A 16369-nucleotide genomic window follows, 5' to 3' on the forward strand; every position below is an offset into this window, starting at 1 on the left:
CCATCTTGTTGGAAGTGCAGCAAATCTTCGTCTACAGCTAGGTTGCCTTGGTCGTCCCTTTAGTTCTCTAATTCATGCACCTGAATTGCCTGGTAAGAACAAGGGACCAATTATAGCATCGCCTAATATTCCTCCCCGAATATTCAGTTTTTCAGGATATTTAGTGTATCCTTCTCTGAATCAATGCGGGTTCGCATCACTCCAGCATCGACAGTTTTGTTTATTTACATTACCATTCATTACCATTACCATACGAAGCCGCATACATGTTGTCCAACAACGTATTCAGCCAGGCCAGCGTAGATATACGAAACATATGGAAACCCATCATCAAACAAAAAATGACCAACTCCCGCCAAAACGGTCATCTCTCACGGAATCAGTGAAGCGGAAAATGGAAAGTAGAGAAAGTGAAAGTATTTCAACGACCTATAAAATAGTCATCTCTCGGAGGAATCAGTCCAGTCATCACCCGAAGACGATTGTAGATACCAACAATCGAAACGTCGTGAACTAACGTGACTTGGAATCTCTACACTTTTTATTTTTATTATTTTTTTTTTCATTCCTTTAATTTTTATTTATTCAATTATTATATTTTTACTTGTAGGTTATTTCACTATCATGTCATTTCAGGTTTATGGTTGCTTAATATAATTGTTATTTTCAACTATTCTTTCTAATTATTCTTTTTTACTTGTTTCAGGGATTTCAAATCATTTTATATAGTAGACAATGGAAGTCCGGACTAGTGAAATGCAAATTCTTTCAGTCATGAGTTCACAAAAGTCAATTCGTCGGTCTGGATCATCATCGCCTAGTTCTTGAAGAATGTTTGTTTTGTACGGGTGAAACTTATGTAATTTCAACACCTTTCCAACATAATCATGTGAAAGTCCTGTCACTGCATATACTTGACGTGTTGACAGTAGGCTCCATTGCAAAATTTCCAAGGACCTCAATTTGGGTTGTTCTATTCAGTAACCTTGGGGCATTCCCTTTTTGATTTTGCACTGATCCCGTTTCTATAAACTTTCCAACTAAATCACGGACGTACACGTGACTTACATTTTTGTCCGGATGCCTTTCATGAAATATTTGAGCTGTTTTCAAATAACACTGGTTCTGGGAGGCAAATATGAAAATTATCTCCACGCGCTCAAGTATACTGTAAACCATCGTGACAACTATAGCTGAATGACAGTACAGATCGTACAAATGATGAAAACTAATGACATTTGAAGGTCTCAAACAAACCAAAAATTATTGACTCTGACAGAACCCAAAAAACAGATATTTCCAACTTGTTTTGCAAAAACGGCAAATTAAGCTTTTATTTAACAAAAAAGTATCGACTATCACTTATCATTTAAAATAATAGTCTGGGAGGTAGCATTACAAATAAAAAAGTCATAGGTAAGCTGGCTGATATTAAAGTTCGTGCAGACTTTGACAGAAGGCTGTATTATTGTTTACAAAACAACGGAACACACTTTGAACATTAACTAAATTGACATTTTTAATGAATTTGTAGTTCAACAAAAACCTCATTGAATATTCCATTTAACAAAGTTTCACAATTATTATTGCTTTGCTCTGTACTTTGTGCTGTACTCTGTAATTATTATTTATACCATTGGCTATGTATCACAAGTAGGGGTTTGAGATTCAAACTTTTTGTGTTTTGGTGGGTGGAGCCTAGGGGATTGATGGGGGTGAGTTTTCTTTCATGTCCCTTTAGTTCCCCCTTACTATCCTAGAAACGGTTTAGTTTGTGAGACATAGCCCATTGTAAGTTTAAAAATTGACACACTATACGAAGATTTGCAATAATGCTGAGAAAACCGATTCAAAATGTTTTTATGTAAATGATGGGAAAAGGTTCAAATGTCTTTCTAGAGTGGCATTAGAAGATTGCTCGTATGGTAGACATAACAACTTTCCTAATAAATTCAAATAACAATCTTCATTCAACTCTTTGAACACATGAATTACTACAACAACATCAATTATTTCATGATCTTCAAACCAAATCTTGAAGTACATTTTTAAGAAAGCATAGAAAATTTGTATTTCTCAATACCTCACTACTCTATACATTATTAACATCGACTTAATCCGACTTCAAGCTCTTTTCAGAGACAGTATTTTTTTCTGGTGTGAGAGAAATATTTTCAAGTATTTTCAATAGACTGTAATTTTTATTTTCCATATCATGGGAACGTACATAATACAAAGTTTATTCAACAGTTGTTTTTTTATTGCGGACGGAATCAGTAGAACACGTTCTGTGAAGTCCCTATCTTCTTCCATCGATGTGCACAACTATCAAACTGATTGTGATTGAGTTTCCAATTAAGCAGAAAGCTTTTTCTAGATAAAATCTTGTAGCCTTAGACTATTTCAAGATCGGAGCTTCGTATATGTGAGCAATATTCCAAGTTAAGTATGATTTGCGCTATATGGAGCATTCTGGTTTATTGAGGAATTCTTGAAACCCCCTTTTGTAATTTCAGTTCAATCCCCAACAAATCAATCGATACGATAATGCCTACTGAGATATATATTCTAACCTTATTTGCCTACGTTAAATTTACCTGGTTCAGTGTCTGCACCAGATCTTCATTCAGATAAAAATCTTCTTGTTGTCGCCAAAGATATCTATGCATAGGGGAAGCTGATGTCAAGGCACCTGAATGGAAGACAAGGACAAGTGTGCTCTTTTTAGCAAAGCCAAATAATAGCCAAATATTCTTCATTGATAGGCATCAATGGCTAATAATAAATAACAACCGTTAACAAATCTGGAAAATGAATAACATAGAAGTTCAGTCAGTAAACCTTCATACTGACATGGTCAAGAGATAAGTGCAACAGCTGTTTCAGATCTTCATTCAGATATAAATCTTCTTGTCCTAGAAGATATACATTGGCAGCTGATGTTGAGGAATCTGAATGCAAAGCCAACTATTACAGACCGATTATGTTCAAATTTGGTCATTGTGGAGATATTCTGGAGAGAACCATCAATGGCTAATAATGAAGAACAGTCAATTAAAATCTGCAGAAAAAATAACATGGAAGCTTAGTCAATCAATCTTCATGCAATTATGGCCGATAGTTTTGAAGATATCAATTGCAATAGCTGCTCCAGATATAAATCTTCTTATTGTCGCCCAAGATATGTATTGGCAGTTGATCTCAAGGTAACTGAATTATAACAAGAGACAACAAGTGCTTCATAGTCATCATAGCAAAATATTCGATTTCTAGTCTCTTTCAGCAGGTCGATGATGTACAAGGTTAGTCATTGTAAAGGTATTCTGGAGAGAACCATCAATGGCTTTCAATGAAGAACAATCGTTCACAAATCTGGGAAATGAATATCATTAAAATCCAGTCAATAGATCTCCAGCTGCTCTCTGAAGAAGCCAGCCACTCGTGATGGCGAAGCGTTAGGATGCAGTTCCAAACTACGATGGCCTTCAAATCCGAATGGAGATAGTAACACTGATGTCGATACATTTGACTGACAGGAATAAACAAGTTTGCTGTTTATGCTAATATTGTCAACAGCCTTGGAGAGATCAACAGTTGCTCCAGATTTTCTATCACATATCAATCTCCTGGTTGTCGCACGAGATATAAATTGGCAGCTAATGTCGAGGCATCTGAATAAAAGAAAGGGACAACAAGTATGCTGATGTCAGCAAAATAAAGTATTATATTTCTAGTTTTTTTTCAATAGGTTGATAATGTACAAGGTTGGTCATTGCAAAGGTATGCTGAAGGAAACCATTGACTGTCTATTCATGTAGAATAGTCGTTGACGAATTAGAGAACATCGAAGTTTAGTCCTTCAACCTTATCAAAGATCCTGAAGATATGGAGTGCAATAGACTTTCTGCATTTCTCAACTGCATCAATCCAATGATGGGTGATATGTGAATGATGATCCCTCTTTGATTTTCGCCTCCAAAAGCCATATTGATGTTTGACTATGATATTGAGGAAATATTAATATTTGAGCATATGTTGAGTCACAGCTTTCACCATCTATCATCTTGGAAAAATATGAGTCTCAAGTCAATGGAGTTGAATAAATTAACGGAGAGATGCGAGAGGTTGAGAACATTTTTTGTTATCAATGAAATGTACAGTTTCTGATCAATACTGTTCAGAGGTCAGGAAGATGAAGGAACAACCATAGAGAAAACTCGAACATATTTGAAGGATCACCAGGAATAGTTTTATAAAGCTCCGTTCCTGTAAACTACAATTCTTGATGAGACATCTACCAACTGCAGTCAAAAATTCATCATGATTATAGGTAATACGCATATATCTGCATTTCCTTGAACTTGTGAATGCATTCATTTATATTTAGACATCACGAAATCTAATGAATAAAGTTCTTATTCACTATCGACCAGCCAGGCGCCCCCAAGTTTTGAAAAATGAATGGATATTGGCACCTACCCAAATAAAACGTAACTAGATATAAATGTTGGCTAGAGGTAAATATTGAATCGCCGATGTTATGGAACGACAGTCTGTTCGAAAGTGTTATACGAAGTTATCGAAAATGAATTGTTCGATTTTTTTCAAAGTGATACCTTTGTAAGTTCATAATCATTTATGTTGATTGGTGTTTGAAAATATGATCATGTATTGACGCATTCATAATCTATGATAGACATTCGCTAATAATAATCAAATGCATCAAATTGATTGAGAAGTTTGAACAACGTATAACACACTTGAATATAATAAATACCACTACAAAATTCAAAACCGTAACTATTGAAATTCACATAATTGTTTAACATTCTTCAGAGGAAGATCCTGTTTGGTCTATTCAATTAATGAAACAAGATTTATTTAATAATAATTGCCAATATCCGATACTGGTGAGCACGATACAAAAAAAAATTCAATGAATCGAAGAGTTTTGTGTTGAAATTTTAAATTAATAAAATTCTAATTATAAATTCATATTACAAAGCGCTTTCAATTCTCGTCATCATCAGTAATTTTGGTGAAAATTAAATTATTTAAATTATGAGGTTATGAATTTAGAAAATTGTTGATGATTACTTACTCGTCAGACAACAGGAAGTATCAAAAAACGAGGACATTGTACATCTATAAGATTTGACTTGTATAAAACTAATTAGCGTAATAACCAATGAAATATATGCTAGATATTCAGGCAATGTGGTTTGGTCAATATGTAATATAAATGGCGGATAACTTGAGACAGAATGTGTCAAGTCAAGTGTCATGTTGAAAATAATGGTACCAACTTAAGGAGTCATCTAGAATGGATTTGAAAATTTTTGTTGTACAGAAGCCATTATAAAATTATATACAGGCTGATTCACGGTGGATTGCACATTAGACGTTTCTGGTGAACCAGACAACGGATCACTTTGAAAATTTAATGGAAGGCATATTCGGACAGTCTCTAGCCAACTAAAATATTTTCAACAATGCGGTGTTGCCGCTTCTATTAGAAAGCAGTAGCAACTTTGATTTTTCGAATGGAATACTCTGTATATAATATTATTTTTGGAATCTCCAAGAATTGCCCGACAATTTTTCTTGATATTTCCCTATACCTATCTGTTACCGTTTTCGAAATAAAAATTAATTTCAATTTTTTTCTTCGAAAATCATGACTTCTAAAAATGCCGATATCTTTTAGTTAAGAAGTACTATGATATCGAAATTTGGTTTAGAGTTAGGTGATACTTGGACACTTCTCACAAGTCAGCCTAATCTCCGTTACTTCAATACAGGGTGGTAAAAAAATACAGTTTTTTCGTTTGCTTGAAAAAGTTGCGGAAATTTGATTATTTTGAATAGAACACCCTGTATATTATTGAAAATTCGGAAAGCTGCTGAAATTTGCTTTCTTTCTATGTATATCATACCTATACCTAACTAGTCAAGTTTCGGACTTATGAACATTTATTTGTGAAAATGTCCCTTCAGAATGGTATTTCCATTCGGTATTTGGTAAGCAGGCCATGATTACTATTTGACAGTAGCGTTGTGACATTCTCCTAATAATATCGACATTTTCGTCACTTCAGAAGTTGCAAATACCTTCAAAACGATGGAACAAAACTATTCAAACGAAGTTCTTATGAATTTGTTTATTATTTTTGGACAGTGTGACAAAATTATCAGCAGAACATGTAGAAAGTTCAATGAAATGTATCCGAATCTACCGCCAATGAACCTCAAGAAATTTATACGAATTCAGAACAATTTCAATATGTTTGGATAAACTTTAAAAAAGCACCAAGAAACTTGAAATTGGAAATATTGATATGAATAATTATAAAAAAGTAAAACAATCATGTGGAATATTTCAAAATATGTTCGAATCGCTGGCCGTTCACTTCCAAGCACTTAAAAATGCGGGTGTTGATTGTATATATATATATATATATATATATATATATATATATATATATATATATATATATATATATATATATATATATATATATATATATATTTGATTTTCATGGAATTATTTCACATATCCAAATATTCATGCACTATACGATGCACTATACGTAAACCATATTCCTTTGATATCCTTAGAGCCTCAGCTATTTCGATCGACTCAACTTTGCGTTCATCCAAAATTATTTTGTGGACTTCTTTGATGTTTTCGTCGGTAACAACTCCTTTGAGTCGTCCACTGCGTGCATTGCCCTCAGTAGGTACTCATTTCAACCCGTTTCAACTTGGCAAATCACTTTTCGGTTGATAATTTTGGTGCGAGGTCCGAATGATGTTTATCAAGCCAAACATTGGCTTCAACAGTATTGTTTTCGTCAAAAAGCAATGTTTCATCAACACACGAAATTTATTTTTATTCATTTTCATCAAATCAATAAAAGTGGCTTCACTCAATATATTATCTCTTATAAACGAATAATTCGAAAGCTGTGAAATTTGTACACGTGTCTTTTGAAGGTTAGGGATAACTGAAAATCATATACATTCAATATTGGTAGCGCCATCTGTGTGTGAGCCTACGGACTTTTCAGTCCACCCAACATAGTTTTCTGCATAAATATTTTCATTTGCGAATTACAGATGAATATACATTTTCAAGTTACAATTCAGATTGCCAGCTTATGCGTTTAATTATACCTATATCTTCGTAAGAATAATAGAAATATCTGGTATGTACCGTTCTGAACTTTTTTTATTCTTATACACTATTCAACGACAGTTTTTCGACGCACACAGTGTCACGGTATTATTTTCTAAACGCTTCAATATTTCTTAAACGACACATGAAAATCGCCAACTGTACCTACTTGGAAACTTGCCAAAACTCATTGTCTACTCAAATAGCATAACTCTGAATTCATTTCGAAAGTAATAACAGTGCTGCGTTTTGTAAAATACTATTATTGTGTGTCTTAGTTAATAGACTCGTTAGAGCGAAGAACGGTATGAATCGTTTAGGATGATAGTTGATTTGGATTTGGTTGCTGGATTTGGATTTGGTTGAATAAATCAAAAAATTTGTCTTCAGAAGCAACAATCTGAATAATCTCAATCAATCAATTATGATTTATTGTTCAAGAAATCCTTATTGACAAAGCTAGTGAAACTTTATGAAGTCAACAATGTTAAAGTTTTTAAAAAATATTAAAATTATGATATACAGTGAACAATCATTATAGGGTTGAAAAATGTACATATACGAATACATATAAATAGAACAATATATAAAACATTACAGATAATAAATAAATAAATCATTACAGATATGTAAGCATCTGAAATGCTAAAAAAAATATATCATCGTAATATTCCTTTAAGTCATAGTAGGCTTTTTGCAGAAGTACTCCTTTAACTAACTTTCTGATTTTTTTTTCAATTTGCTATTGCCCTGTAGTACATTGGAAGGTGGTTGTATATTTTCGTGCTCTCATATATCAAAGCAAATTTTGTAGTTGCTGATTTTGGAATTGGCAAGGGTAAATTCCGACTTCCTCTCGTGTGGTAACATCTGTCATTATTTACTGCTGAGTTGGAGTATTTTTTGTGAATTAGGCAAACAGTTCCTGACACGAATAAACAAGGTACAGTTAGAATTTTCTGACTGATGAATATTGGTTTGCAGTTGTCTTGTGATTTTGCCGTACATATTCATCTGACAGTTTTTTTTTGTAGAACGAATACTGAATTTAGTTGCTGACTATACAAAAGCCACAAAAGGCAATTCCATATCTCAAGTGCGACTCTATCAAGGAAAAATACACAGTTCTGGCACAGTTCAGGATTGATTGAGTTCGTTAGAAACAACTCGAACTACATATTAGCCAGATGCTAATTTTTTGCATAAATTTGTTATATTATGATCATCAAATTTCAATTTATCATCTATAAATACCCCTAAAAATTTTGTGTGAGTTTTGTTAACTGTAGTTTCTATAAGTAAGTCGTCAAAATTGAGTTTGAAGCAAACTATGTTCGTTTCATTTGTGTTGAAACAAGGAGTTTGAATCGCACCACTGTTTAGCCCTATAGAGATCCAGAGTTATGATGTATCTGAGATCATCTTCATTTGTCCCACGCCAAAGGATCGTGGTGTCATCCGCAAAAAGTGTAAATTTCCCTTTGATGTCAATGGTTACCAGATCATTCAGATAAAGCAGAAAAAGGATAAGATCCAGAACCGAACCTTGTGGTACACCTGATGTATTATTCTTACATGCCATGTATTTCCTCGGAGTTTTACCAACTGCTTCCTGACTGTTAGATAACTGTGAAGCCAGTTACATGTTTCATGGTTCACACAGTCGAATGCTTTTGAGAAATCACAGAATGCTGCCCCAATATATACATCTTCCAGAAGAGAGAAGATTCCATAGCATGTGTTATGGCTTTGGAATCCTTATTGAGATTCGCATAGTATGTTATGAATACCTAAGAAGTTAGGCATTCTCTTTTCAACCAGTTTTTTAATTATTCTTGAGATTGTCGGAAGCAAAGATATAGGCCGGAAGTTGGATGGATCATTCATTTCACCACCTTTATGAAGCGGAATGACTTGCTAGTTTCAGACATGTAGAAAATCTACCAAAATAAAATGATTTATTAATGGCGTCAACAAGAATATTCAAAGCGTATTCTGAGAGATTTTCTAAAATTTTAACTGATATTTCATCATACCCAGATGATGTTTTGTTCTTTATTCCATTTATGGTTTGCTTCAGTTCGTATATGTCTGTATCAAATAGGTGAAAGTTACCTGAAATATTTAAATTTTTCATAAATTCAGTTGGATGGATTGCCGGTTGTAATTCCGATCTTATTTTTTGTGCTATCGTACAGTAGAAGTTGTTTAACACGGATCTATATCCGCATTAGTAGGCAATATATTACCTTTTCCACGTAATTTATTCATTATAGCCCAGTTACCTTTTGCTTTATTTTCCATGTATTGTTTGTTTTCAAAAAAATAGTTTTTTTTTTGGAAGCTTTATTAGTTTTCTATAAATCGTTCTGTATGTATTCAATTATCTAGTGATCTCAAGTTTATTGCTGTTTTTTTATACCTTGGGTTATCCAGGGCTTTTTTCTTTATTTTTGATTTCGATCTTTTTGATTGGAAAATATTTTTCGAATATATCTATTAGGTAGTTTTGAAACATGTTAACTGAATCATCAAAGTTCAAAAGGTTTGCCCATGGTGCCCATTACATAGGTTTCTGAATGATTCGTAGTTCGCCTTGCTATATATTCGTACGTATCTATATTTACTTCTTTTATTCACTGTTTGGAGGATGAAGATCCTGAATACTCAGTATACTTTAATGAGACGGTGAACCTATGGGACTGTGATGGTTCGGAAGCGTAGGAGGGCCACAGATTATTTGTTTATTTGATCCACAATAATTTCGACTTAAAAGTCGAAATTTCGACTTTTATCTCGTAACTTCGACTCTTATCTCGAAATTTCAACTTCAATCTCATAATTTCGACTTTTATCTCGTAATTTCGACTTTTATCTCGTAATTTCGACTTTTATCTCATAATTTCGACTTTTATCTCATAATTTCTACTTTTATCTCGTAATTTCGACTTTTATCTGTAATTTCGACTTTTATCTGGTAATTTCGACTGTCCTCTCGAAATTTGGAAATTCTTTTCAAATCATTTCGACAGAGCTCCAATCTTCTCATGGTGGTATGTTTTTTACGAAGAAATATGACAGAAACCGATTTGTTTGAAGGTGATTGACAATGTTTCATGATGAAACAACTGAAACAACCAAAAAAGAATAATTAAAAATGAATAGCTGAAAATAACAATTATATTAGTTCGCGACGTTTCTATTGTTAGTATCTACAATCGCCTTCGGGTGATGACTGGACTGATTCCTCCGAGAGATGACTATTTATAGTCAGTGAGAAACCGATTCAATTGAATATTCGAAGCCTACTCATTTTTTTATTGAACTTTCGGAAACCAATCTGCTCCAGTTAATTTTTTGCATCATTAGATCTCTACGATTTTTCGAAACGGGGAGAGAAAACCCAAAATACCTAAGAAATGAACATTGTATCTCCTCGAAGAAAATACCAAAAGTATTATTTGGTTGCCATTGTTAACTGTGTTTTTACATGACGTTTAAGACATGAATGTGTAGAGTATTCTTTCAAAATGTTAATGAATTTCTACTAGAAATTTCGTCAGTTGTAGTGAAAAACTGAATTTTAGATAAGTTTTGATAATGAAGTAAGGATATTACTGATCAGATTGATTTACTATGATGAGAAACTAATACTTTGGCCAAAGTCTACTTTCTCCTACTCGTGCGGAAAGCATTTACTTTTTCAAAAAGGTACTGAATAATATCAATGCATAATTATCAATCTGAAATCTATTCAAATGACATAATTAATTCACTTCTCGGGTTAATGTATGGATCAATTGTGGCATAAGGATCTAGGGACCTTGTGTAATTATTTTTTTCATAAAAATTGAACATAATTTCCAAAAATCTTCATCACAGGCTGTCCGGGGGTATGTGCACTCCGACGAAAAATTTTTGAAAGCGAATGATGGGATCTTGATGAGGTGATCTGTAACTCCATAAAGGCAAGGCATCGCATACAATATACTTGTTCTCCCTGCTGGAGCAATAGCATTTCTTGTTTTCCGTATTCTATGAATATTCCATTCAAAATATACTTGATTAAGATCACTCTGAAATAAAAATTATAATTGAAAATTCATTAGTAACAACTCATCTCTCACTTGGATTAATGGTATGAAACAAAATTGAACTAGAGACTTGTCCGAAAATGATGCATCAAATAAATTTTCTTCTATTAGGGTTTGAAATAAATGCATCCAGTATTGTGCATTGTGTTTACGTAATATTGACCAACAAGATTCTATCCTTTGATTGTGCATGCTTCTTCCATACAAAAAAACATGGTTGCTTTGTTGATTCAGTAAATACTTCATGAAGGGCTTTTTGTATCCTCTTCATTACTTCATTTTCAGTGCCCACATCGGTTCGTAAAGTTTTGGAAAGTTAAGAAATATCCTCCAATTACCTTCAAAATCACATATTTTTTCAGGTGTGAAGATGAGAAATAATAAATAGTGTGGTAAAATTTAACGAAATATCATTGACACAAGCATCTTCAAAAATGTATATTCAAATGAAATATTTGTTCTTGTTTCAACATCAGTTCGGAATGATTATTGTTGAAGATATTGATTGATTCAGAGTCAATGATTTTCTCTAACCTTAGGGTCGCTTTCCACATATTCCACATATTTCCATTGAAATTTCAATTACACAACAATTTCACGAACCTCCTGTTTACATCACCTCATAGTAAATTATAATGCACTCAAGGAACCATATTTCTACTTTTGAGTCAGAATTATGACTTTCAAGTCGAAATTACGAGATGAAAGTCGAAATTACGAGATAAAAGTCGAAATGACGAGATAAAAGTCGAAATTACGAGATAAATGTCGAAATTACGAGATGAAAGTCAAATTACGAGATATAAGTCGAAATCACGAGATCAAAGTCGAAATTACGAGATAATAGTCGAAATTACGAGATAAAAGTTGAAATTATGGTGGATCAAATAAATGAATGATCTTTGGCCCTCTTACGCTTCCGTATAATGGTCACTGCTACTTTGGCAAAAATGACCGAATATAGCGGTCATCATGAAAATTGTGTGTTTGAGATTCGAAAAAGTCGACGAAGGCCGTTTTCGCCTAGTCCTGATTGGCGAAGATTCTACTGGTGATTTTTAGACGTTGATTAGTAAATCGTGCGGACCGGCGTTATCATGGAGCAGTATCGGACCTCTTCTGTTAGCCAGTGCCGTCTGCTGCTGATGCAATATTCGGTACATTGCGTAGATTTCCTCACAATGAGATTCTGTTGTGATATGTTGCCTGGGTTACAGAAAGTTATAGTGATTCACACCAGCCGCTGACCACCATACAATAACCATGTTTGTTTGGTGGATTTCCGCCTTTGGCAAGTTCCTGAGTGGCTCATGGATCTCTAACCACTATCCCGAACGTCTCCTGTAATGATCCGATCTGAGGAAGAATCGTTTTGGATGTGCAAAAGCAAAAAAAACAGGCTTCAAAACGTGACAATTTCTGTCGATCGTTCAAATGGACGGGCTGTAACTTATTGAGTTTGTTGACCTTTTCAATATGTTTTGAATCATCAAAAAACGCATGTGTGCCGACGCCCAGTTGTTCCGCCATCCCATTTACCGTTTGTGGTGGGTCAGACTCCATCAGGGTCCTCAAACCCTCTAGTCCAGTCATTATAGTAAGTTCACCTCGGAATGCGAGATACCCAGCTGTAAGTCTGTAAATACTTGTATATTGACACCCTAAAAGTTGTCTCAGAACCTACATATGGTAGGGTGTACGCAACTATTAAACTTCAAGGTCAAAGGTCAGAAAAATCGGTTTTTTGCGCTTTTTTTGGAAATATCTCATTTCCTATGGGTTTTTTGCTATTTGTATTCATTATCAATATTGTAGAATATATAATTTTCTACAAATTTTGTTAGGAAAAAATTTTTATACGCTGAACCGTTTTCGAGATAGAGGGCGGAGAGCACGCGTTCACAGCATGACTTCAGGTCAACCGGTACCTCCGGTCGAAAACGCGCCATATATAGTTGATGAACTATCGATAAATCAATGATTATAAATATTTGTCAATTTTTATTAACTATTATATTATATTTTATCATTTTTTTCCTAACTTATCCACTTTTCATTCAGTATTAATTTATTTAACAACACTTACCTGCCCATGTAATTGCAGAATTGTTAATGAAAATATAGGAATTATATTTGAATTTCAACCTGATTAATATTTATAACTTTTCACATGATAAAAAAAAACAAATAAATTATAAATTAATCTTTTTATTAAAAAATATCATTGAATACATTTATTTTTATTGAAAGTAAAGAAATGGAATAAAGGGTACAAAAACTACATTTTATAATTTTAATCATCTTCTTCCTCTTCAACGTCGTCTTCTGGATGCTGGTAAATTTCAAACTGGTCTTCATTATCGTCTTCAACGACATTTGTCTCAAGTTCTTCCATGATTTCGGGGTCAAAGGTTCCATCTTCGTTAATGTCGCTCTGATATGGTAGAGCATTGAGACAAGCTTGCCCATTACATTGGCCACAAGCTAAAGAGCATTGCAAGCCCGCCTTCCTGCATCCGCATCGCGAACCACAACCACTCTTGCAGTTGCAGAAAATTGTATTTAGGAAATCTTCTGGAGCAGGTGGTAAAATTTTCATGATAGGCTCCAAAAAATCGTTTCGCATTGCCCAACGCCATACCTGGGGTTCCAAATCATGTCCTAACCAAGTTTGAACTTGATAATATACACGGTTGAAATGTTGATGAGCAGCTGCACTTGTTGGTGGAATATTTGAAAGCTGCACAGGTTTATTAAGTTTTGTAGACTTGACGTAATGCATATAACGAAGATGATCGAGACTTTTCACAGATTTCGGAGCATTATAGACTGCCAATAAGGTTTGAGTTCCACTCTCTAATAATCTCTGGGCCGAACAATTTTCTTCCTCAAACGCTGCAGCTAGTTCATCCAAATTTGTCAGTTTCTCAAAAACTTTTAAAAATGATTTTTTCCCTTTTTAAAAAGCGCAGAAGTTGTGTCACAGCCACTTTATGTTTTTCTCTTAATTATTTCTCAATTTTAGTAAACGGTTATCAGTATTATTGTATTGAATAGATATAAATTTAATGCATGAAAAAAATGATAAAATATAATATAATAGTTAATAAAAATTGACAAATATTTATATTCATTGATTTATCGATAGTTCATCAACTATATATGGCGCGTTTTCGACCGGAGGCACCGGTTGACCTGAAGTGATGCTGTGACCACGCGCTCTCCGGCCTCTATCTCGAAAACGATTCACCGTATAAAAAATTTTTTTCAACAAAATTTGTAGAGAATTTTGTATTCTGCAATATTGATAATAAATACAAATAGCAAAAAACCCATAGGAAATGAGATATTTCCAAAAAAAGCGCAAAAAACCGATTTTTGTTTTTTGACCTTGAAATTTAATAGTTGCTTACACCCTACCATATGTAGGTTCGGAGACAACTTCTAGGGTGTCAATATACAAGTATTCACAGACTTACAGCTGGGTATCTCGAATTCCGAGATTCTTACCTAATTTAAGCTCAAATGACTGGATTACTCGTCCTGAATTACTGTAGGTCAAAAACTCCGGGGCTCACCTTCCAGGCTGAAATCTTCGGAATGAAATTTCGCATAACAATAAGATTGTCATTCGAAATTGTTGACGAAAATTTTGTTAGGAATGCCAGTGATATTCCTGCAACAAGACAAACTGACACACAATTAACAATGGACGTCGCCAGTGACATGGTATTCTTAAAGTTTGCTGCTTTTTAATTAATCAGATGATACTACCGCGTGTCAATTTTCTTTGAGCATCTATCAGCATCTAGTTGATTACTCACCAAAAATTCAAGACCATTGCAAGAAATTTTAGAATTTCAACAGAGTTTCTGGTTGGATGATTTTTGTGTAATTTTTGGTCTACTGAACAATTTCAAACTTTCAAGTTATTCAGGCTGAACCAGGAAGTACTGGGTAAATATATTGATAAACTGCAAATCATTTTCGCCTGAACACTCAGTTATTTCAAATATAAAATATAAAATGGGTTCGCTGTTAACATTCTGCCCAAATCCAAATTGCCTGAATATCTTCAAATCATCATTCATCTTCTGAATCTCCTCTCTTTCAGGATTCTAGTTTTCTTCCAAAATGCACTGGGCTCATTCATCTACGGAGAACCATGCAGTAAGAGAAACACAGCATATTTGATGGGGGAATCGTGGATGATCCCGGACTATAACGTCCATTGCGTTGACATAACCGGATTCAAAAAGCAACTCCTTGGAAAAGTGAACATGGAAAAATACAAAGATTTCCTTCTAGAGGTGCAGGGAGCAGACACTCTCTATTCAGACCATATGAACTTGACCAGGTTTCCCATCAGTATTATCAAATTTTTACCGAACGTTGAACTGATCGATCTGTCTGGTAACAGAATCAAGAAAGTACCCAACAAAATGTTCCTGCTCGCTCCCAAAGTAGACAAACTGCTTCTGTCTGACAATAGAGTGATGATTCCTAAAAAGAAGCCACTAATAGCATCGATGACACTGAGAACTTTGTCGTTGAGTAATAATGGCATTGATAAGATCTATAAATTCACTTTCACGAAGCTACCAGCTTTAGAAGTTTTGTATTTGGATAGCAACAACTTGAGAACGATATCTCCTTTGTTCAACTCCTTACCAAGGTTGAAATTTCTGCATGTGGGGCGGAATTTTTTGCTGACTGTTCCTCCAAGCTCAAAGATATCAACATCATTGGTCCGTTACATCACTAAAAGTCAGAGAAATCCTATCAAAAGACGTTCAGTTGCCCTTGTGAATTATCTGGAATAGTCTAATTTTTTCACTGCAGAACAGTCGAAGTCATTTATTTTTGATAATATATACTTAATGTAAATGAAAAAAATATTTTATTCATTAAATTAATCTGCACGTCAGTGTTCTCCGTTATTTATTTTTGATAGAAAGAGTAATAGTATTTCCAATTCCAATTGGAACAGCACAGAGAAGGAATTCCCGCCTCGACATGGGCATCGGCATATTATTTTTCAGTGGTAGTTTTTCAGTTACTTCTTCTTACAATCATAGCAATTGATCACCCCATGGAA

The 16369-nt window shown here is 34.1% G+C and overlaps 1 protein-coding gene and 1 long non-coding RNA gene across 2 annotated transcripts in view; both read left to right on the forward strand.

Moving 5' to 3' along the window:
* Positions 1-16369, forward strand: part of LOC111513470 (probable G-protein coupled receptor B0563.6) — a 310115-nt gene that overhangs the window by 253164 nt on the left and 40582 nt on the right. The gene's annotated exons all lie outside the window — the stretch shown is intronic.
* Positions 4451-16198, forward strand: LOC141485595 (uncharacterized). Its single transcript, XR_012467302.1, has 2 exons — positions 4451-4620; positions 15386-16198. It is a non-coding gene; the product is annotated as an uncharacterized lncRNA (long non-coding RNA).

The sequence above is a fragment of the Leptinotarsa decemlineata genome, unplaced genomic scaffold, assembly GCF_025532065.1.
Source record: "Leptinotarsa decemlineata unplaced genomic scaffold, Ldec_3_MD MMD2_P_RNA_scaffold_2, whole genome shotgun sequence".
Classification (NCBI taxonomy): Eukaryota; Metazoa; Arthropoda; class Insecta; order Coleoptera; family Chrysomelidae; genus Leptinotarsa; species Leptinotarsa decemlineata.